This window comes from Glycine max, chromosome 9 (assembly GCF_000004515.6).
Source record: "Glycine max cultivar Williams 82 chromosome 9, Glycine_max_v4.0, whole genome shotgun sequence".
NCBI lineage: Eukaryota > Viridiplantae > Streptophyta > Magnoliopsida > Fabales > Fabaceae > Glycine > Glycine max.
Window position 1 is genome coordinate 8,728,088 of NC_038245.2, and position 23,182 is coordinate 8,751,269.

The window sequence follows — 23,182 nt, forward strand, 5'->3', positions numbered from 1 at the left end:
AAATGACGATATCGGACTCATTCACCGTTGGATCGTCGTGAAATTTAAACACCAAGTTCACAACCCAAATCCGAGCATTCTCACCGTTTGGAATTTCAAAATCATGTCTGAGCTTATAGGAAAACCCTTCGCATTGTAGTCTTTTAATTTCCCGCAGAAACCCAAAACTGTCTCGGTAAAACTATGATCCCGGTTTCGTTAACCGTTGGATTTTCATGAAATTTGGATATGTTGTTAGGAATTCAACTGCACAGACTTTCACCGTTGGGATTTGCGAGATAATATTCGTGGAGGGAGAAAAAGGAATCGCATGAAGATAGTACAAGTGGAGGTTTCATTCTCTTCTCCGTCTCTCTGACGTTTGAGGATTCTATCGGAGCAGTCGGAGGAATAACTGAAGGAATCTCAGGAAACTGCTAGAGATGCTGTTATCACTGGCTGAAGACACGTGAGTCCGCTCAGAGGTAAGGGATGAGTTATTCACAATTGGGGATTCGTAAGAACATGTGTAGGGATCCTTAGAGATAGCCATTGGAATGGGTTGCGGGGTGTTTTTGCAATTTTCATTTTATCCTTTTAATTATTATAGTGAATTATATATGTTTGATGAATCAGTTGATGTCCCAATGAGAAATTGCTATGAAATTGATGTGTTCTTGTGTTGAGTGTGAATCCCTTAGAAAAATTAAGCTCTTTTTATTAACATAAATTATATTTTAAATAATATTATTCAATGACTTATTTTATACAAATTATTATCTTGTTCTAATTTTTTTTACGAGGATGATCAACATGTTATGCGTATATAATTATTGTAATACTAGAATAATATAAATTAAAGAAAATTATAAGGTTAATGCCTAGTGATAATTTCTTTTGATGTAATATTAAATTAATTGTTATAGAAATTCTTTGATTAAAAACAATGTAGTTGAATTTACTATATACATATACATATATATGTTTTGTATCATGCAAATATTATTATTGTGTGATGTGTATATGAGTTATAAGGTGTAACAAGTTATTATGATGGTATTATAATATTATTGTGAAGATTGAGTAGTATAAAATTGAATGTGTCTATTTGCGAGATACATGTAAAAAATGAGATGGTTGATGTGATATTATGAGATGTTAAATTATGGGCGTGATATTTGACTGTGAATAAGTGTATGTGTTTGACACTTGATGTGACAATAATTATATTGTGAGTTATGAATTATACAATAACCTGACCAGTGTTATCTTGAGAAAAGCGTTGATGCGCAGTGTTTTAGAGAAAGTGTAGGTTCCTAGTTAGGAACCAGTGTTAAATTGTAGCGCAATTGTGTTAAACATGTTTGAAACATGAGTGTGAGGTCGTGGTATTGTATAATTCATGAGCAGTGTTTATAAATGAAATATGTGATGAATTATGGAATAATATGTTGCCTTGAGATTATAATATTGTTATTGAGATTGAGTAAAAGTGTAAAGTAAAACATGTGTTGAATTGTGAGATACGTGAAAACATGTGATGGTGGATTGTGACATTATGAGATGTGAAATTGTGAATGAGTTTGGGTTGTAAATAAGTGTGTGATTAACTCTTTATGTGACATTATTTATGTTGTAAACTGTGAATTGTATAATAACCCGACCAGTGTTATCTTAAGAAAAGTGTAAATGCGCAGTGTTAAAGAGAAAGTATAGGTTTCCTATTTAGGAACCAGTGTTAAATTGTAGCGCAATATGTTGTACGTGTTTGACACACGAGTGTGAGGTCATGTGTATTGTATAATTCATGAGCAGTGTCTTTGTGCTAAAATGATTTTAGGGGTTGGACCTGAATCAGGGGGGAGAGGCCCTGACGGACTCTTCGGAGTGTAGGCCTTGGGGGTCACCGGGTTTGAGTGCTCCTTTAAGCCTATGCTGATCCCATATGGTTGGAGCATTCTCGCAAAACATCGTGACCCTGATTGGTCTCCCTATGATCTTACTTAGTGAGAGTGACCTGACAAACCCATTATGTGGTGTGTCTTGTTATATACTCTTAAGCGTCCCAGAGTGGTTTTTCACTGACATGGTACCACATTGCATATAGGCTTGAGTCTTAGCATAACTGTCTCATGCCCTTGCTAATTGTTTATTATGAAATTGATGTGTTATTATGTCTTGATCAAAGCGTGTGATTCTTGTGTAATGTGATTGATGATTGAAAAGTGAACTTTGAATGACAAAGTGGTGGAATTACGTGAATTACGTATAACTAAGTTTTATTTGGTTTATATGATATGTATATCTAGTTGTCTTGTTTCTCTATTAGTTAGGAATGTGATAACTCACTCCCCGTGTGTTGTTTGTGTTTGGATCCTGTGATGATCTTGAACTTTGTGTTCGGGAGAGCAGATGACTAAGTGAATTGCTTTAAGGAACGATGTGCTGAAGGACGTTGGGACATAACGCTCTGATAGGATGTGGCATTGGGGTATACGGTTTTATAGACGGCCTTGTTTGAGCCAAAGTGAATTTATTATTTATTTAGAAAAGTTTTATGATGATGTTAGAAAGGTGAATGTGAGCCTGCTACCCTCTTGAAAGGCTTGTATTTAAATATGTTTAAAAAACTTGAATTAAGTTTAATTTTTTTTAATTATTTCTTTTATTATTAGTACATATATGTGTGGGGTAGAGGGTGTCACAGTCTAGTTCTTAAAATATTGGCATCAAGAGAAAAGTGTCCATGTCCATTCATCAAAGCTTTGTGTGAGGAGGTCAAGCTTAAGCCGGTGGCAGGGTCTCGATCTACATACACAAAAAAACCTCATCATGTAACCACAAAGTTTTCTTCACGAGTAGAGAATAAATCGACCAAGTTCATTAGATCCAAAAAATTTACTTAACGAAAAAGTCCAAGCCCAACAAGGCAACAATGAATTAACAAATTATGAAAATAATATCCATTTTGAACTTTAAGTTACATGATTATCCTATTCATTTTGAATTTTCATATTCAAAGACACTATTATATATTAGATTTTATTTTAGAGTTTGATCTAAAAGTTAAATGAAGCAAACATAATTTCCATGAATAATCATGGCCTTTACTTTTTTTTTTCTTTAGATGTGACAATTATATGTTTTCTCAAGTTATTCTTCGACAGCATAACCAACAAGCAAAATTTAGGGGTTATTTTTACAAAGATCCAAAATGAAGGAGTATTGGATGTAATAAGAAAAAAAAAATTAGACTTTATCCGTTCATTTTAATAACCCATGGTTTTCATGAGTTTTAAATTTATAATGAATTTAATTTAATTATATAAATTATCTCATATGTGGAGGAAATAATAATGCTGCAAATACTAAAAATAAACCAAAAATACATTAAATAAAAATGGGTGTTACACAACATTTATTCGGTAACTTAAGAGTTGATCACATTTCTTTTCAACCACAATGATTGCTTCATTATTTGGAAATTTCGAATTTGCATTTAATGGCATTGAATTCGCTATCCCCTAATCATTGAATGCCACGTGTGACGACCGAGTCACTTCCCTAGGATAACAAGAGCCTCTTTCCATGGCCGAAGGACGCGCGCATCCGCCCGGAGTTCTGGCCCCCATGAACTTAGACCATTGTCATTCTCCACTTTGAATAGCTTCCCACATAAATCATCATTGTGCCCTACAAACCCACAAAAATAGCATAACACAATCAGCCTCTCATACTTGAAATGGACTATAGTTTCATCTCTAGACCTTCCTTCTTGATCTTCTTGGTACATTTCAGAGGTTTGTTGACATCGATCATAACTTTTATCCTCATGTAAGACATCAACGGGCTTGAATTGTGTTTGTCATCATAGTCTACAAATTGGTCCAGGAAGTTACCAACAGCTATCGTTGTCAAGCCAAGAGGGATGTTATGAACCTCAATCCAAATTGGTATTTCTTGCATAGGCACTTGACTTGGGACTTCACTTCCGTTGATGTTTATGAGAAAAAGTTGTTTATCAAAGGTACAAGGACCCCCCCCCCCCCCCCACATTACTCTCTGGATGTCTTTTAAATGGAAAAGCCAAAACGTAAAAACATCATTGTCAGACTCTATAATCAAGATCGCTTTGATCAGACTCCATACTTTCGCCATTTGCTCCTTCGTTACGTGTGAACCCTGATAATTTTTTTGGTGAAAAACTTGACCACCAAGCATAAGGACGGTAACATCCCATTTTTCATAAAATAAATAAAAAATATTTTTTATTTAAAAATAATAGAGTTTTAGAAAAATGATGAGGTTTTTATAATTAAATAAATAAGGAGAAATAGATTTATTAATTAAAATAATGGTTTGAAAAAAAATAAAAAAAAAATATTTTATTTATTCATTTGATAGGAAGTAAAATAGAGTTCTTTTTATAAAAAAAATAAATAAATAAAGTAAATAATAGGGTGAGAGTACCCTAGCTATAAAGAAAGACATATTAGGTCAGTTTTGCGTTTTCTCTTCCTTTCAAATTCGTTTTCCCTTCTCACCCTCCCAAAACCCTCTTTTTTTTTTCCGCATAAACTCAAACATGTCTCAGTAAAATAATGATCTTTGACTCGTTAACCGTTGGATCGTCATGAAATTTGAAGATAAGGCTTAGAACTTATTTCCTCACATACCCACCGTTGGGAATTCTAAAATAATGTCTGGTGGAAGAAAAGTCCCTCACACCGAGCTTTTCCTTTTCCCGTAGGCACCCATAACTTGTCCAAGTAAAACTATGAACGTGGACTCATTAACCATTGGATCGTCATGAAATTTGGACACTAGGTTTGGAATTGATTTGTGCACATCTTCACCGTCGGGATTTTTCAACTAATACTTTTTGAAGGGAGAAATACTTATCTCACGTAGACAGTGGAATGAAGGCTATAAATAGAGGAAAAGGTTGAGGAATCTTAGGAAACTACTAGAGACACCACTATGACTACTGAACTATACACATGAGCCCGCTTAAAGGTAAGGGATGAGTTTATCACAATTGGGGTTAGAATGAACATATGTAGGGATCCTTAGAGGATTAAATTGGAGTTTATTTTGGAATGTTTATTGAATTACAATTTTCATTTACGGTTATAAATACGATATTATTGTGTTTGACATACCCATTGATGTCCTGATGCGAATTGGTTAATAAAATTGAGTGCTTTTGGTATTTTCATGTTTTTTACCTATGATTTTGATTCATTGATTTTAATATCATTGTGGGAAATTATTTAAGGGGTTTTACTCCCCATGTTGTGAGAAACATTTTATATAAATTGTTATATTAAGATTATGAAATGGTGATTCAAATTGTGAGTAAGTGACAAATTAAACCTGTGATGAATGGTGAGATACATGTGTATTGAGATGTTGTGTATACTGAGTTGTGAGTTATGAACTGTGAAATCACAAAATTGTAAGACCCTTTAAGGGCGACGAGTTTTTGTGCAATGAGTATTGTGATGTGATCCACTTTGGGAATCCAACAAGTTGAATCACTTTAAGGCACGACAAGTTAAAATGATTTTGAAAACAATTGAATAGTTGCATGTATTGCATAGTTCATAAGTAAAGTGTATATGATTCATGAGGTGTGACACCATGTTAAATTGGGATTATACCATTGTGATTGAGACCGAGTGTATGATAAATTGAGTATGTATTGACTTGTGATATATATATGTTCATTGACATGTTGTGTGCACTAAGTTGTGAGCTATGAATCGTGCAATCGCACGACTATAAGATTCTTTAAGGGCAACGAGTTAATGTGCGACGAATCTTGTGATGGGAACCACTGTGGGGATCCAACGAGTTTAATCACAAGCACGACAAGACAAAATTATTTTGAGAACAATTGAGGAGTCGTGTGTTTTGTACAGTTCATAGATAGAGTTTGTGTGCTAAAATATTTTCTAGGTTGGACCTGAATCAGAAGGAAGAGACCCTGATGGACTCTTCGAAGTCTAGGCCTTGGGGGTAAATACACCCGATTTGAGTGTTGCTTTAAGTCTATGCTGATCCCATATGGTTGGAGCATTCTCTCAAAATAGTGTGACCTTGACTGGTCTCCCTATGATTTTACCTAGTGAGAGTGACCTGACTTACTAGTGTGTGGTTTGTCTTGTGATGTACTCGTAGGTGTCAGACGAGGTTTTTCACTGACATGGTATCACATTGCATATAGGATTGAGTCTTAGTATGTCTGTTGCATAACACTTGTTTATTGATCGATATTGATTGATTTAGTGATATTGTGTTTTGATCCTTGAATACATGAATGATATGAAAATGAATAAGATTGAGTCTTAGTGTGTCTGTTGCATAACGCTTGTTTATTGATCGATATTGATTGATTTAGTGATATTGTGTTTTGATCCTTGAATACATGAATGATATGAAAATAAATAAGACGTGTTGTGTTGTGTTGTGATGTGATGTTACGCGATAAAGTGGTGGAATGACGTGAACTATATTTATGTAAGTTGTATTTCATTTATATGATATGTATATGTACATGTTGTCTTGTTTCTCTCTATTAGTTATGAATGTGATAACTCACTCTCCGTGTGTAGTTTGTGTTTAGATTTTGTGATGATCTCGAACTTTGTATTCGTGAGAGCAGATGACTAGGTAAATTACTTTAAGGAATCTTGTGCTGAAGAACGTCGAGACACAGTGCTCTAGTAGGATGTGACATTGGGGCATAGGTTTTTATATTAATTGCATGAAGTCTTGAATGATTTTATTTTGAGTCGAGATGATTTTATTATTTATTGGACAAGTTATATTATGATGTTAGAAGAATGAATGTGAGCCTTTGACCCTTTTGAAATGTTTTTATTTAAATGTGTTTTAAAAACTTTTAATTAATTCTGATTGCTTACTTCTTTTATTATTAGTGCATATATGTATAAGTAGAGAGTGTCACAAGGAGTAGTTCAGATCTTTCACAGCAACCACATCTTTTGCAAACACCATTTCTTCCTCCTCATCGTTGATTAATGGTCCTTGTACGTCGGGGTGCTTCACGGATGAAAACGGTGAAGCCAGCAAACATAGACTACACAAAAGGAGACAACGCTGCTCAGGAAATCTAAAAGGGAGAGAAAGCTATACACCAAATTAAAATATACCTTAATGGTCGACACAAACAAGTTGTTACGGTAGTTATTTAAGTTTAAATAGTACACTGTTGAAATAGATAAATTCAAGATATTACATGAACATCTATCACTATTCTACGTTTAAAACCTAACAATTCTTTGGGTTTGAGCTTGCAATACAAAAAACCTCTAAAGAAAATAAACTTATATCAAAAATGGACTTCAAGTTTTCAATTTCACCTGAAAATCAACTTATATCAACTCCATTGTGAATTAACTCCAAAATGGAGCTCAAGTTTCACTTTCATCTGACAATCAACTTTTATCAAATTGACTGTATTAAAGTAATTCAAATCTAATTCACAATTTTTAGGTCTCAAGTGCTACTTGACACCGAGTTTAAAAAGTTGGTCAAATTGAATATAACAACGCGTAATGAAATGTTTTTATTTATTTTTAATCTGCAAATGTTAATTTATTGGTTTTGATAGAAATATTTCATTGTGTGACCTAAAGATTTAGGATTTAAGTAGTGATAGAACACCGATATAGCTTGGGTTACTTTACTACTGTTCTACAAAATATTATCTTATTATAACATGAAAGGTTTTTTTTTTTTTTTTTGCTAAATTGGACCTTTTATGTTATTTTGAAATTCAAAATACAAAAACATAGGATTTTTTTTTATATAATGAATTAAGAAGCCATTTACTTTTTACCTCAAAAAAGAAGCCATTTACTTTTCTAGGATCTTGCCGTCGATACGGACTATTGGATGGTGGGTATAATTAATATAATTTTTAATACTTGCCATTACAGGAAAAATTGGTATGACTCAAATGAAAATCTTGCAAAATTATTAATTAAATTAAATGCCACTTATGTATTTATCATATTAACTAATTATGTATAATTAATTCTTAATACAATAATAGATTATTTTTTGTATTTTTTATATTTTCTTAAACTTTATTTATAATACTTAACTATTATTTATAATACTTAAACGTGATAAAAAAAATTATATTTAAACACATTAAAACTTTATATTTTTAAACTAATTAATACCTGCGCATTGGAAGGGGTTAAAAATACAATTTCCTTTTTTGTTTTTAATCAAAGGATTTCAGCCACTAAAAATATTGGAAATAAAAAAGTATTTAATAAAATATAAACAAATACTTTTCTATTTTATGTAGTGTGCTTTGCCTTTCTTTTCCAAAAATTTAAATATTTTCTTTTTAATATTATTTATTAATTTATATAGTTTATTTTTGTCCAATTTGAGTTTGTATGTTGACGCGTATAAGTTATAATTAATGAACACTGTCTAATTATATCTAAAAAATACTAATAAATACACCAAAGAAAAAAAAAAAAAGATAACTAGTATATTTATTTACATATTTTGCTGGACAAAGAATACCAACCAACAATAGTAGACATAAGTGATAACAGTTTGTGTCTCTTAACCAAGTAATCTAGGATTCAAATCTTATTAATCCTTGGGTATGAAATAAATCGTATTGGGAGGAAAATATCCACATATACTTCTTCTTACTAATATTATAGTCACACAAAAAAACCCTCAACCATCACCGCATGTAAACACTGGTAATGAGACATGCAATCCATAGCCAAAATTGATAAATTTTGTATTTTTTGAAAGTTAACCTCTTTGATGCATCGTCATATTATTTTTATAAGTATTACTAATAACAATAACTAGAAATGATTGTTTTTCTAACTTCAATTCGGTTTTTTCCTCCTTTTCATAAGAATCCATGTGCTTGTATATTTTCCTAAGCAATCCATTATAACTATTATTGGGGAGGGTCCATTATACATAAATTCTTTGGGCAAGCCTTGTGAGCTCGATAGCCTCCAAACATAGGGAGATTTTCTTTTGACACCATTCAAATCTCATACACGATTCAATTTTTTCTTAATTCCAACATTACCCTTTTTACTTCTTCCTTCCTTATGTTTTCAATTTCTTCTTACACCATTCAATTTCTTCTCCTTACTTCGTTGAGCTCCTCCTTCCCTTACTCGTGGTGGTTTGTTACCTGCATTGCCGCAATGGTTTGTTACTTGCATTGTCGCAATGGTTTGTTACCTGCATTGCCTTCGTTGTCGTTGTCATTGTCGTTGTGGTGGGTGTTGTGGTGGCAACGGTCTGGAGGTAAGTTTTTTACATATATGCAAAATATCGACCCGTACAACCTATACTATCAAATTTCATTAGTTTTCCTTAGTTTGTCATTGAAATTTTGTTTCATTTTAATGTTTTGTTAAGATGCACGAAGATGAGTCGATATATATGAGAATATTATGTCTGAAGAAATTAATATCAATGAAGACACGGGAGAGGAACTTGTTGTAGTTGAAAACATTGATTGTTCTTATGCCTTCAATACTTCTCAGGTATTGATATGATTTTCTATTTGGTTAAAGTAAGTAAATGAATTTCCTAACAAGACTAAACATGTATTGTTCTTTTTGTAGGTGTTTCCTACTAGTGAGGACGTATTGCAATGGGCTCGTACTGTTACGTATGATATTGGTTTTATGACTATGATAATGAGGTCTGACACATCAACCGGAAAGAGAGGAAGGACCTCATTTGTTTTAATTGGTTGTGAGATGAGTGGAAAGTATAGGGCATACAAGAAATATTTAGTACCGACGATGACTAGCACTAGAAAATGTGGTTGTCTTTTTTTAAGCTGCGAGCAAAACCAATCCTAGGAGGTGAAGGATGGATGGTCAACTTAATATGTGAGACTCATAATCATGCATTGGCTAAGTCATTGAGTGGACATCCATATGTTGATTGACTAACTGAGGATGAGAGGATTATTCTTGGTGATATGATAGAGTCAAAGGTAAAACCAAAGAATATTCTTCTCACTTTGAAGGAGCACAATGCCAATAATTGTACAATAATGAAGCAAGTCTACGATGCAAGATATGCATATCGTTCTTCTATATGAGACATTAATACTGAAATGTAACAATTAATGAAACTAGTTGAGCGTGATATGTATATTCATTGGCATAAACTAAAGGATGAAGATGTTGTACATGATATATTTTGGACACATCCAGATGCAGTAAAATTAAGCAATGCATGTCATTTGGTATTCCTCGTAGATAGTACATACAAAGAAAACATATACAAACTTTCTTTCCTTGACATTGTTGGTGTGACACCTACTAGGATGATATTTTCAGCTACATTTTCCTATTCAGAGGATGAACCTATAAACATTGTTGTTTGGGCTCTTGAACGATTTAGAGGTATTTTTATGAGAAGTGATGCAATCCCTCAAGTAATTGTTACTGATATAGATTCAACATTGATGAATATAGTGAAAATTGTGTTCCCTGAGTCAACAAACTTATTGTGGCAGTTTCACATTGATAAGAATTTTAAGGCAAAATGTAAAATCCTTATGGATCAAAAAACGCATAGGACTATGTCATGGAAGCATGGGAAGAGTCTTATGGATTGTCCTACTAAGATAAAGTATGATGATTATCTTACGAAGTTTGAAATTGCTTGTTCACCATGACCAATTTTTGTTGACTATGTGAAACACACATGATTGATTCCCCACATACAAAGATTTGTAAAAGCATGAGACAAATAAGATGATGCATCTAGGAAACACAACAACTAACAGGTATGAAAATTGTTAATCTATATGGTTTTTATAAGAACACATAAATGGATGAAAATAATTATTTTCCTTTTTAAATGTAGGGTTGAGTTTGCACATTGGACCTTAAAGAGACTCTAGAATAGCCTTAGAGACCTATGTAGTGTTTGAGATGCCATGAATAACATGATCACTTAACAACATAGTGAAATGAAGGCATCTTTTGATAGAAGCACACATGTGGTCAGACATATTTTTAAAATTTCCTTATACAAGAGGCTAATTGATATGGTATCAAGATATTCATTAAACTAGATTGTTGTTGAGTTAGGGCGAGTGAATTGTGTTGGCATTGACAGATCTCGTTGTGGCTGCATTATGAGAACTACTTATAGTCTCTCATGTGCATGTAAGCTAGCTAGATATGATGTTGGCAGCATACCACTTGACACAGTCCATATGTTTTGGCAGAGACTAAGATTTTCAGACCAAGGTTTATCTGAGCCTGAAGTCTGCATAACCCAAGAGATGGAAGCCATATTCAAGAGGTATAAAGATCTTGATATATGTTGCAAAGTAGCTTTAAGGAGTAAACTTCAGGAACTTGCATACCTTGATCTTACTTCGATGTGTGCTCCTTTTGAAAATGTGAAAACAAAAGGTGCTCAAAAGAAATGGATGACCAAACGGCAAAGATCAACGAAGCGTGATATGTCTTACTTTGAGTATGTGGATGCATTACATTCGGTGCAAGATAGTTCCTCCACACTAAACGGTCTGGATCATCATCTGAACAAACAAAATCAAAAAGGAACATGTCAATGTTGGATCTATTTCATCCATGCATGCAGGATTTCATTGAAGACATTGTTGATGTCAAAGTTGATGGTAAATATGGATATCGTGTAATTGTTGCCTTATTAGGTTTTGGTGAAGATTCATAGTCTTTGCGTTCGTAATCATTTGCTCAAAGAACTTGGACAATGGTGTGATGACTATATAGTCATGTTTGGTGGCATAGATAGATATGAGATTTAAAGCGGTCCATGGTATATAAGTTTTTTGGAACACATTAATGGATAAATGTTATTATTATAATACTAATTAAATTTGTTACGTGCAGGTAACCATGGATAAATGGATGAATATTACCAATATGGGTTATGTCATTGCATCAAGGTATAACGTCATCCTTGTTTCTCTTTCTCTCCGACAAAGCATGATATTTTTCCCTCTTAGAAGTCAACCTCCGAGAGATAGTTATGTTCATCGCATTATATGTATTGATCATGTCTATGGAAATCATTTTGTTCAGGTATAACAATGAACCATTTCATTAATTTTTGGATTATAACACGTGTTATCAACATTTGAATGTGTACTGGTCATTGTAACAGGTTTTGTAAGAGATGGTTGTCCTATGTCGTCAACTGCTTTGTTATGGTCAACACATCATCATTATGAATCAAAATAGTGGCCTACTCCTTATATTAGTTAAATCCACCAGTATACTAATTCCATGAGGTTGACCACACAACATGTTGATCTAGGAAAATATTGAAGATTTTTTTATTGTTTATGGGTTTGTAACTTAGACAATTGTAATGTCATGAATAATGCATGTAACACTTTAGTAATCATTTTTCATAATCAAGACAATTTTTGTTTCTGAGTTATGGTAGTCAGATACAAAATAAACGCATATGTTAATCATAGTCAAATACATAGTCAATGAAATAATACAAAATCATCATCCTCGTCCACCACCATTTCTCCCCTGTGTATCCCTCCTTGGCCTTGACCGAACATAAACATTTTTGTGCTCAGTGATACCTTTGGCTAATCTTATACACTGGTCTGTTATAGTGTATGCATCAATTCCAACAGTCAACATCCTCATATCTAACATGTGTTGCAATCTTTTTTATATTTTTTGGCACACAACATAAGATAATGGCAACAACGTGAATAATAAATATTGGAATATTTAAGAAAAAATTTGCTTAACAAAATTATTAAGTATATTATACCACTACATGTTGAGGCATCTCTATATCAATAGGTGATGTTGCATGTGGATGTGGCCTAGTTGCTATAACATCAGGCAACATAGGTGGATGTGGCATAATTGTTGTAGGATCATGCACCATAGGTGGATGTCTAGGAGGCTTCCTAACCTATGGCGGACACATGAATAGGTGAGATGTCATATAAAATCACTCCATATAGCCTGGAGCACACTGAGCAAAAAAAGTAATAAGCTCTTCTATTGGTGCAAGGTATTATGAAAAATGCAGTCATTTATCATCAATGTCCTCTGTGGTTAGTGATGGAGAACTATAATCCCTAGGGAGTGGAGGAATAGACTGAACATAGCCAAATTGTCGTAATACACTCTCAGGTATATGTCTAACAATATATGGACCTCTTATAATATGTCAAGAAAATAGTGAATTTAGCTCAAATTCTTTGAAAGCACGGTCATCGCCATAAGGTTTCCAACAAGCAACATCTATCATCAACCTATCCAACTGCTTACGATAGGTGGTCACTAGTAATGTCTTCCCACACTTCCAGTGACACGCACGTGGTTTGCTCTCGTGGTAGTCCTAATTAGCAATCATATTCCCAACACTTGGGAAATGCTCACGTATTTAAAAAAATGAATAAGAAAACATTAATAGTACATATAAAATTAAAAACAAATAACAATGATATGGTATCAATATAATTACCCACAAGAGAGTGGCATATCCTACAACATGTTTAGCCTTATCTAGAGATGAAAATTCAGATTCTCATACATATATACTAGTGCAGCCGCTCCCCATGAAAAGCCTCTACATTGATTAAGGTCATGAAATGCGTCCAAGAATACCACCTTGATATGTGTGGCACTCTTGTTAGCAAATAGTGTGCAACCTACAAGATGCAACAAATATGGTCTAGCTGCTAGTGTTTATTGCCTTACTTGACATTTGGTACAGTAAATGTCTCATATTCAAGCAAGGAAAACATATGCCCATCTACATTACTCTATCTCATCTATTGCTTCTCGTAACTTGGTCAACATTTATTGCATCATAGGTATGGAAGACCCTTATAATGGGAAGATGTAATAATGATGCCACATCATTGAGGGTTATACTCATATCTCCTATAGGTAGATGGAAACTGCTAATTTTGTTGTGCCATCTTTCCGCAAAAGCAGACAAAATTCCTTAGTCTCCTCTATCCAATGAACATGTAATCAGAGAACTTAAGTCTGTATCAGCCACTAAACCTTCAATTTCAGGTGCAAACCTTGCTAATTTCTCGACCTTCCTCCCATGAGAGGCCAACTTCAACTTAGTACGTTCCTGCAAATAATTATAATTAATTAATTAAATTAAAATCATAATAAAATTTAAATGTTATAATCAAAGAAATAACTACCTCTCTTACCTACACTTTGGTTGCCACATGATCAACATATGATGTCAACATTGTTGTATCTTAGGGCTCACCTGAAAAACTCTGTGAATCAGAACCTACATCCTTCGTAACTAGATCATGAGGCTCCTCATGAGCCTTGTCAACAACATCATCCACATGCTCAATATCCTCGGCAATAGTTGTAGTTGTCTGTGACACCTTCTACCCCAACATGCATATAAATGATAAAAACATATAAAATGCAAAATCTAATTAAATCAATTTTATTCAATAAAATTGTAAGTAAATCCACGTGGGTAAAAGGTTCACATTCGCTTCACTGTTATCAAATAAAACTCATCAGAAATATTTTTGGCTCAACACAAGGTTGTTCAAGTTTACAAAAGAACTCAAGTTAAGCAGCAGAATAAAATAAAGTAAAATAACATGCTTGGAACATCATGCAATTAAAACATAAACTCATGCCCCCAATGTCATATCCTATCAGAGCATTGTGTCTTAGCATTCTTCAGCACGAGGTTCCTTAAAAGAATCCACCTAGCCATCTGCTCCCACAAACACACGGTTCGAGATCATCACAGGATCCAAATACATACAACACATGGAAAGTGAGTCTTCACATTCTTCAATGAATAGAGATAAACGAAAGCAAACAGGTATGATATGAATATAACAATAATATAATTATAACAATAATATAGGTATAACAAGGCTCAACTTTAGCACAATTCATTTCATTTCAACACTCAACACGTAAAATAATTTGTCCTAGAATTTAATCACATTCCACACCTTCACGATTAATCACATATTCAAGACAACACATCTCAAATACAATACCACATCTCACACTTACATAATTCATTACACACCATCACATAATAAGTCTTAATGATCACCACATAGGCATTATGCAACAAATATACTAATATTCAATCCTTTATACAATGTGGTACCATGTTAATGAAAAACAACACCAAGGCGCCTAGGAGTACATAACAAGACATGCCACACAATGGGTATGTCAGGTCACCCTCACTAAGTGAAATCATAAGGTGACTAGTTAGGGTCACTCTGTTTTGCGAGAATACTCCAACCATATGGGATCAACATGGGCTTAAAGGAGCACTCAAACCGAGTGTTTTTACCCCTAAGGCCTAGACTCCGAAGAATCTGTTAGAGTCTCACCTTTCTGATTCAGGTTCAACCCCTAAAACAACTTTTGCACGTAGACACTACTTGTGAATTATACAATACCCACAACCTCACACTTATTTTCAAACATGTTTAACACAATGTGCTACAATTTAACACCTCAGGTTCCTAACTTGGAATCCTACACTTTCCTTTTAACACTTCAGGTTCCTATCTTGGAACCCTACACTTTCCTTTTTAAAACCTAAGGTTCCTAACTTGGAACCCTACACTTCCCTTTTAACACCTCGTGCATAAACACTTTTCTCAAGGTAAACACCAGTCGAGTTATTGTATAATTAACAACACAAGTAACATCACATCAAGTATTAACCAAACACTTATTAATAATCATATTCCATGTCCATAATTTAACATCTCGCAATGTTATCCACCATCACATGTTCACGTGTATCTCACAAATTAACACATGCTCAACTTGTCACTTATACTCAATCTCAATCACAATTTCATAATCCCAAAATGTGAGGTCATTATGCCTCATTGTGGAAGCAATGTCTTCCAAGATTATTTTGATGATGCCAAAGAATCAAAAGTTAAGCAAGTTCTAAAGAATCAGGAGTCAAAAAGCTTCAAGAATCAAGTTTCAAGATTCAATCAAGATTCAAGAACAATCAAGATCAAGATTCAAGACTTAAGATTCAAGAATCAAGAGAAGACTTAATCAAGATAAGTACTAAAAAAGTTTTTCCAAACATTGAGTAGCACAAGAATTTTTCACAAAATCTTTTACCAAAGAGTTTTACTCTCTAGTAATCGATTACTAGTAGCCAGCATTGTTTTCAAACTGATTTACAAAGTTGTAATCGATTACCATAATCATGTAATCGATTACCAATGTTTTAAAATGTTAGATTTCAAATTTCAAGAGTTACAACATGTGATAAAACCTTTTCAAATCATTTCAAACTTGTGTAATTGATTACACAATACTTGTAATCGATTACCAGTGTTTCTAAACATTTTGATTTTCAAATTTAAACATGAAGAGTACATCCACTTGTGGATCAGTTCAAGTGGAGGGTACATTCACTTGGTTGTTCAAAGAGAACAAAGAAGGGTACATCCCTTGTGGATCTTTGGCTTGTAAAGGATTTTACAAGGTTGAAAGAAATCTCCAGAACCGTTGATTGCTTGGGGACTGGATGTAGGCACGGGATGTTGTCGAACCAGTATAAATCTTGTGTTTGTCTTCTTCTTCCCTACACTCTTTACTTTTCCGCTGTGTACTTTTTATTTCCGCTTTACTTTTGTCTAAGTTATTATTTCTGTTCTTTGCTTTCTCATAACTTAGTAGTAAAGCCTAATTAAATCTAGTTACATTAAGAAGGAAAAGTTTTTTAATTAGTCAAGACACATTAATAATGAATTCAACCCCCCTTCTTAATTATTCTAAGGCCACTCGATCCAACACTCATGATTCATATACACTAGTAATATTTACATGGCACAAAACACGCGCGCGCACACACACACACACACACACACACACACACACACACACACACACACACACACACACACACACACACACACACATATATATATATATATATATATATATATATCATACAATATCAATCTTCCCACATTTAAGGGATATAATCATTCACTTATTCATTCAATTAATAGCAACCACATGTACATGCATTATATCCTTACATTTCCTCCTAAGTTACTACGACCTTTGTAGAATCAAATTACAAGTACAGGGGATGTACTAATACTATTCAATTCATACTCATATTTTCTGAAATCTAAGACAATTATCTACAACTCTTATGTTGATCACAAAAACCGATTTGACCATTAACTATGTCTAAACCTAAGGTAAACATTGGATCATCGCTTAATCTTGACACCTTGGCCTTTGCTAAGTAATTTGACTCTCTAGGGGGCTATACTACTCTGAATTAGGTGGAACCAACGCCATTTGTTAGCTAACATCCAGCAACTTTCATGAAGATCACAAAACCTAATTCAATGATGTTGTTAGTAATTCTTAGAATAAACGTTAATTCATGTTGTCAGGAAAATAGCACGAGCTTAAAACAACTGATTTTCACTAATCACGGGCATGCTTTCATCAAGCATGGTCGTGCTCGCATAGAGCATGGTCGTGCTTTGCAAAAAAAAAAAATCATTTCATGAAGCAAAAGAGGCACAATTCAAACCTCAAAAATCACCCAAATTCAAAACGAATAGCACAAAACTTGTGATCACATCATGGGGAACAAAACTCCTCAATCAATTTTTTAAAAAAAAAACATGCAAGAATCAAGAATTCCCAAATTTCTAGATTTCTAGCATTCAAAGTCAAACATTGAATTAACCATTCAATTCACATCAGGGCATCAATTGACCCATCAAACATGAGTAATTAATATTTATCATTGTACAGGAAAAATTAAAACACATAAAACACCCCAAACTTAACCACAATTTGATCCTCTACGGATCCCTACATTTGCTCACTCTAATCCCAATTGGGATAAATTCATCTCTTACCTCTGAGTCTATTATTTACTCTATTTTCTTTATTTTATTATTTTATAAAAAGGAACTATATTTTACTCTTACATTAAATAAATAACCAATTAAAACATCCCTTTATTTTCTAAAACATCATTTTACTCTATTTATTTTCTAATACTATGAAGCCCTTATTTTAATTAACAAAAACATTTTTCTCTCATTTATTCAATTTATAAAAACTCTATTAATTTTTAAATAAAACTCTTTTTATTTATTTTATGAAAAAGGGGTGTTACACTGCCCATTATCTACATGCCGATGTTGTCAGTCTTCGGCACTGAGGGGTTTCTTCCTCATCACTACTAACCTCTCTACTTAAAGCTCTACCCTAAATTTGCCTAAAGCCCGATACAATCCTCACATTCTAACCATAATCTAAAAATTTGCACATTACTATCAATTAATATCATTTGGTAACTATAAAAAATACTATTTCATAAAAAAATAGGCAAACAAAAAAATATTTTTAAACAAAATTTAAAAAAAAAAACACTTTCAAATATTTATACACAAAACAATATCTATGAACTATACGGATTGGCAATCCGTGTAGCCTATACGGACTGGCAATCCGTGTTGCCTATACGGATTGACAATCCGTATAGGCTACATAGGTTGGCAATTTGTGCTGCCAATACGGACTAGCAATCTACATAGTCCATATAGATTGACAATCCATATGGCCTATAGGGATTGCAAATCTGTATGGCCTATACGGATTGTCAATCTGTATAGGTACAATTCAATGAAAAAGAAACTCACAACAACAAGAGCGGGACAATGGGGGCCACGAGGATAATGAGAGATTGAATGGAACTCATAGCGATAAGAGCGGGATGATGGTGGCCACGAGGATGATGAGAGATGGATTGATGAGATGAAGGGATTCATGAAGAGAAGAGGAGGATCCGTGAAGGGGGAAAGGGAAAACTATAGCATAAATGGCAAGAAAGGGGAGAAGGTGGAAGTGTAGGTTAACTAAAGGGTATTTTTGATTTTTCCTTCTCACTATTGGGTGTATGAAGAAGTATGTTAGGTGCAGGAAGAAAATCTCAAACGTAGTCCATAAAAATGACCCTCATTTCAATTTATGAAAGGTTGTTACTTCCAACACCCCCACAAATTTCATTTTGCACCCCTTCTAATTTTGTAAGTTTCAAAATTTCTAAATTTCCCTCCTTTGTCTACATGTTCTTTTTTCTTAGATCTGATAATATTAGCAGCTCAAAGAATTTAGAATGTGAATAAGGTGTGATTTTACGATTTGAGTAACCAGCAACATGAAAATCAATATTCTAGGTTATGTTTCCTAAATACTTAAATTGTATAAACACCCAACATTGTCCGACATTTTCTACTTCTTATAACAAAATTTCAAAATTTACATTAATAAATGTTTAAATTTCTCTTGCGAACATCCAATTTTGTTTTATGAATAATAATTTTAAAATAAAAAAATAAAAAACTTTGGTATGGATGCAAGAGTCTTACAACCAACAATGGTTAACACAAGTTGTAGCAACTTGTGTTCCTTAACTAAGTGGTCTAGGGTTCAAATCCTAGTTGGTCCCGAATACCCGTTTTGTGTGCGCTCAAGATCTTTGAGGAAGACTTGTCACTATTTTCAGCATGGACAACTTCATACAGTAATAATAGGCTTAATTTATCTATCTTTATTTTATTTATAAAAAAAATAAACAACTAAAAAATGATTATCTCCTCCAACCTTTTTTAGATCTGAAAGGTTAAAAATATATAGCACACAAATTGAATGACGTCAACACATTATCTCACTAGAACCACCAAAAATTCATATATTCCTTACCAGAAAACCAAAACCTTTCATACAACTCACCAAAAGTATGCTATTAGAAATAGAAGAAGCTGGACAGATCAGAGCAAGAGTTCTCTCTTTGATGAAAGACAAAAATATAACCTTAACTCGCCTTTTAATCTAGATCTAAAAGAAGAAGTCACAATGTGGCTCTTTGTGAGGTCTACGAGCAGACCTTCACTGTGGCGCACAGTTGGGTTGGGCAAGTTGAAGATTTCCCTTTTGACATCTACAACCAGGTTGGACGAAGTCGAGCAACACAAAGAGGGGCAGTGATGAGACGGTTGTTGTTGTTAGGTGAGACGACAATTCGACCGCATAAGGAGGTTATGGTGGAGACAAAACTGGGTGCATATCAACAATCTTTTTGGGTCAACAACAAGAGGTAAAACAACAAAAGAAGAAGAGCTCTTACCCATTGCGATTGAGAACAATTAGTGAATAAAATTATTATTGTTATTAAATAAAATAATAATAAAATAATAATAATAATAATAATAATAATAATAATAATAATAATAATTGATGATAATCCTAAAATTGTCCAAATACAGGGACCTATGACCAGGAGTAGGACAAAACAATCAGTGAATACCCTCCAACAAATGGTAGCAGGCATACTTAACAAGGCCCAAGTGGAGAAGGATGAAGGGCCAGAGGCAGAGGCACTACTAAGAATATTAATTGTTGTTGAAAGCCCAGACTAATTTGAAGGCCCATGCCAAATATGTTCTTTTTTATTATTTTGTATTTATAATTTGTTTTCGTTGTAATTTTGGCTCAAACTGTTTTGAAGGCCCATGTCTATTTCTATTTTTTCCCTTTAGATACACTATATGTATGGATTTTGTTTTCAATAGAAGCACTTTTGGCATTTGATAAAAAATTTTGAGAACTTCTCTCTAGGTTCCTTGTTGAACCAATCTTGGACTTATCAAGGTAATCCTTGTGATGTCTATCCTGAATTATCTTCCATCTCTGGAAGTGGCGTCAACCCAAACTCTGTGAGTTGTATAAAGCGATCCGCTCATAGTAAAGATCACATCATTTGGTATCATAGCTTCGGCTCTTGTTACATGTTCTATCCTATCCAATTTTTTTTCTCTTTGTATTTTGTTTTAGGTTTGTGTTTTGTTATGTTATTTGCGTTCTTTTTCGCATTCTTGTTTGCGTCTTGTTGCATTCATTTTTACATTCTTGTTTGTGTTCTTATTTTCGTTCTTGTTTTTGTTACGTTCTTCTTCTTGTTTCTTTCAGATTCAGTGTCAAAATTTTTGTATGAATTATGTTTCAAATTTTGCTACAAATTCTGTTTGGGAACAATTTGGCTTACTTCAAGAATTTAGGGGTTTAGGGTTTAGTAAGCTCTTGAATCTATTTTCTTATTGAACAATTTGCCTGATTGCCTATTGAATTTGGACCATTGGGATTGATTGATTGAAGAACAATCTATTATCCTAGGCAAATTTTGAAAAAAAGAAAAGCAAGCATTATAAAAAAAAACAAAAAAGAGTTGCAGAAAGTTTTTTAAAAAAAAGAGTATGTGTTTGTTCTTTGAATGCAAATTTGAGTAAGTTTTAGGCATTATTTTTTGGCAAAAATCATGGTCCAAATTTGTTACCCAAATTCGTTATCCAAATCTGTTATTCAAATCTGTTATCCAAATCTATTATCCAAATTTTTTATTCGAAAATTTGTTATCCAAATCAATTATTCAAATCTGTTTTGAAATCTATTCTTGAAATTTATGACTGAAATCTGTTAATCAAATCTGTTATTGAGTTGTGACAATTAAGTTGTCTTTCCTGTTATACTACCTTGTGTGTCCAATTTGATTCATCCAGGAACTTAAGAGGGAGTGAGTGGTAAAAGGCAAGAGTGACAAATATCACACAAAAGCCTATATTGAGAGCATCAAACACGAGTGTGCTTCCATCAAAGAGAGAAACACATGAGTAAAGTGTGGTGAGGTCCTGAAAACCTTTGCTTAAATTACTGCAAATTTTTCGGTTCCTTAATTATGGCAGGAACTAGTGACGGTGGTGGTGAATATCATCAACTTGACGGATCTCATCGTTTGTTACTGGATGTGATGACTACACAGATGCAACGTTTGCTGAATCGTAACAATGAAGAGCTCTATGGACGAATTGAAGGATTGGAGAACCAATTGAATCAGAATGTTGGAAGACATTATGGTGGGAACCGAGGGGGAAACGATGGACCTAGGAAAAACAAAATTGAGGGAGTAAAACTCAATGTACCTCATTTCAAAGGCAAGAGTGACCCAGACGCCTACCTTGACTTGGAGATGAAGATTGAGCATGTATTCTCCTGCAATGATTATACTAAAGAATAGAAGGTGAAGTTAGCAACAACTAAATTCTCATAATATGCCCTTGTTTGGTGGAATAAAAAATAAAGAAAGATGATGAGAGAGGAAGGGCATGAGATAGATACATGGACTGAGATGAGAAGGGTTATGCGAAAGAGGTATGTTCCAACTAGCTACAGTAGAACCATGCAACAAAAACTCCAAAGGTTGTCCCGAAGTCTGACTGTGGAGGAGTACTACAAAGAGATGAAGATGACACTAGTGAGGGCAAACATTGAAGAGGAAACTAAGGACAAAATGGCTCGTTTTCTGAGTGGCCTAAATCATGACATTAGAGATGTTGTTGAATTATGGGAATACATGGAATTGGATGACTTGTTGCATAAGGCAGTCCGGGTTGAACAACATTTGAAGAGGAAAAGCGCAGCAAGAAGGAACTCATCCAACACCTTCAACCAGAACTGGACCAACATATCCAAGAAGGAGGGAGGCAACTCGTCTAGCCCATCAACACAGTTTCCACATGGAAAATCAGCAGCGCCCAGTGCTGGAACCAAGCATAATTCTGCCTCATCATCCAACACCGATACCAGAAACATAAAATGCTTCAAATGCATAGGCAGATGACATATTGCTTCTGACTGTCCAACCAGGAGGACCATGATCATGAAGGCAGATGGAGAAATCACCTGTGAATCTGAAATCAGTGATGAAAAAGTGGAAGAAGAGCTTGAGGAGGAAGCTATGCAAAGTGATATGCTAATGGTGAGAAGGCTCTTGGGAAGTCAGATACATCCACTAGATGACACCTAAAGATAAAATATTTTCCACACCAGATGTACAATTAATGGTAAGCTTTGCTCTTTAATTATTGATGGAGGAAGTTGTACCAATGTTGCAAGTTCCAGGTTAGTGTCCAAACTAAATTTGGATACTCATCCCCATCCTAGGACATACAAAATTCAGTGGCTTAGTGAAGATGAAGAGGTAAAAGTGACTCAGCAGGTTGAGGTGTGTCTCACCATCGGAAGATACA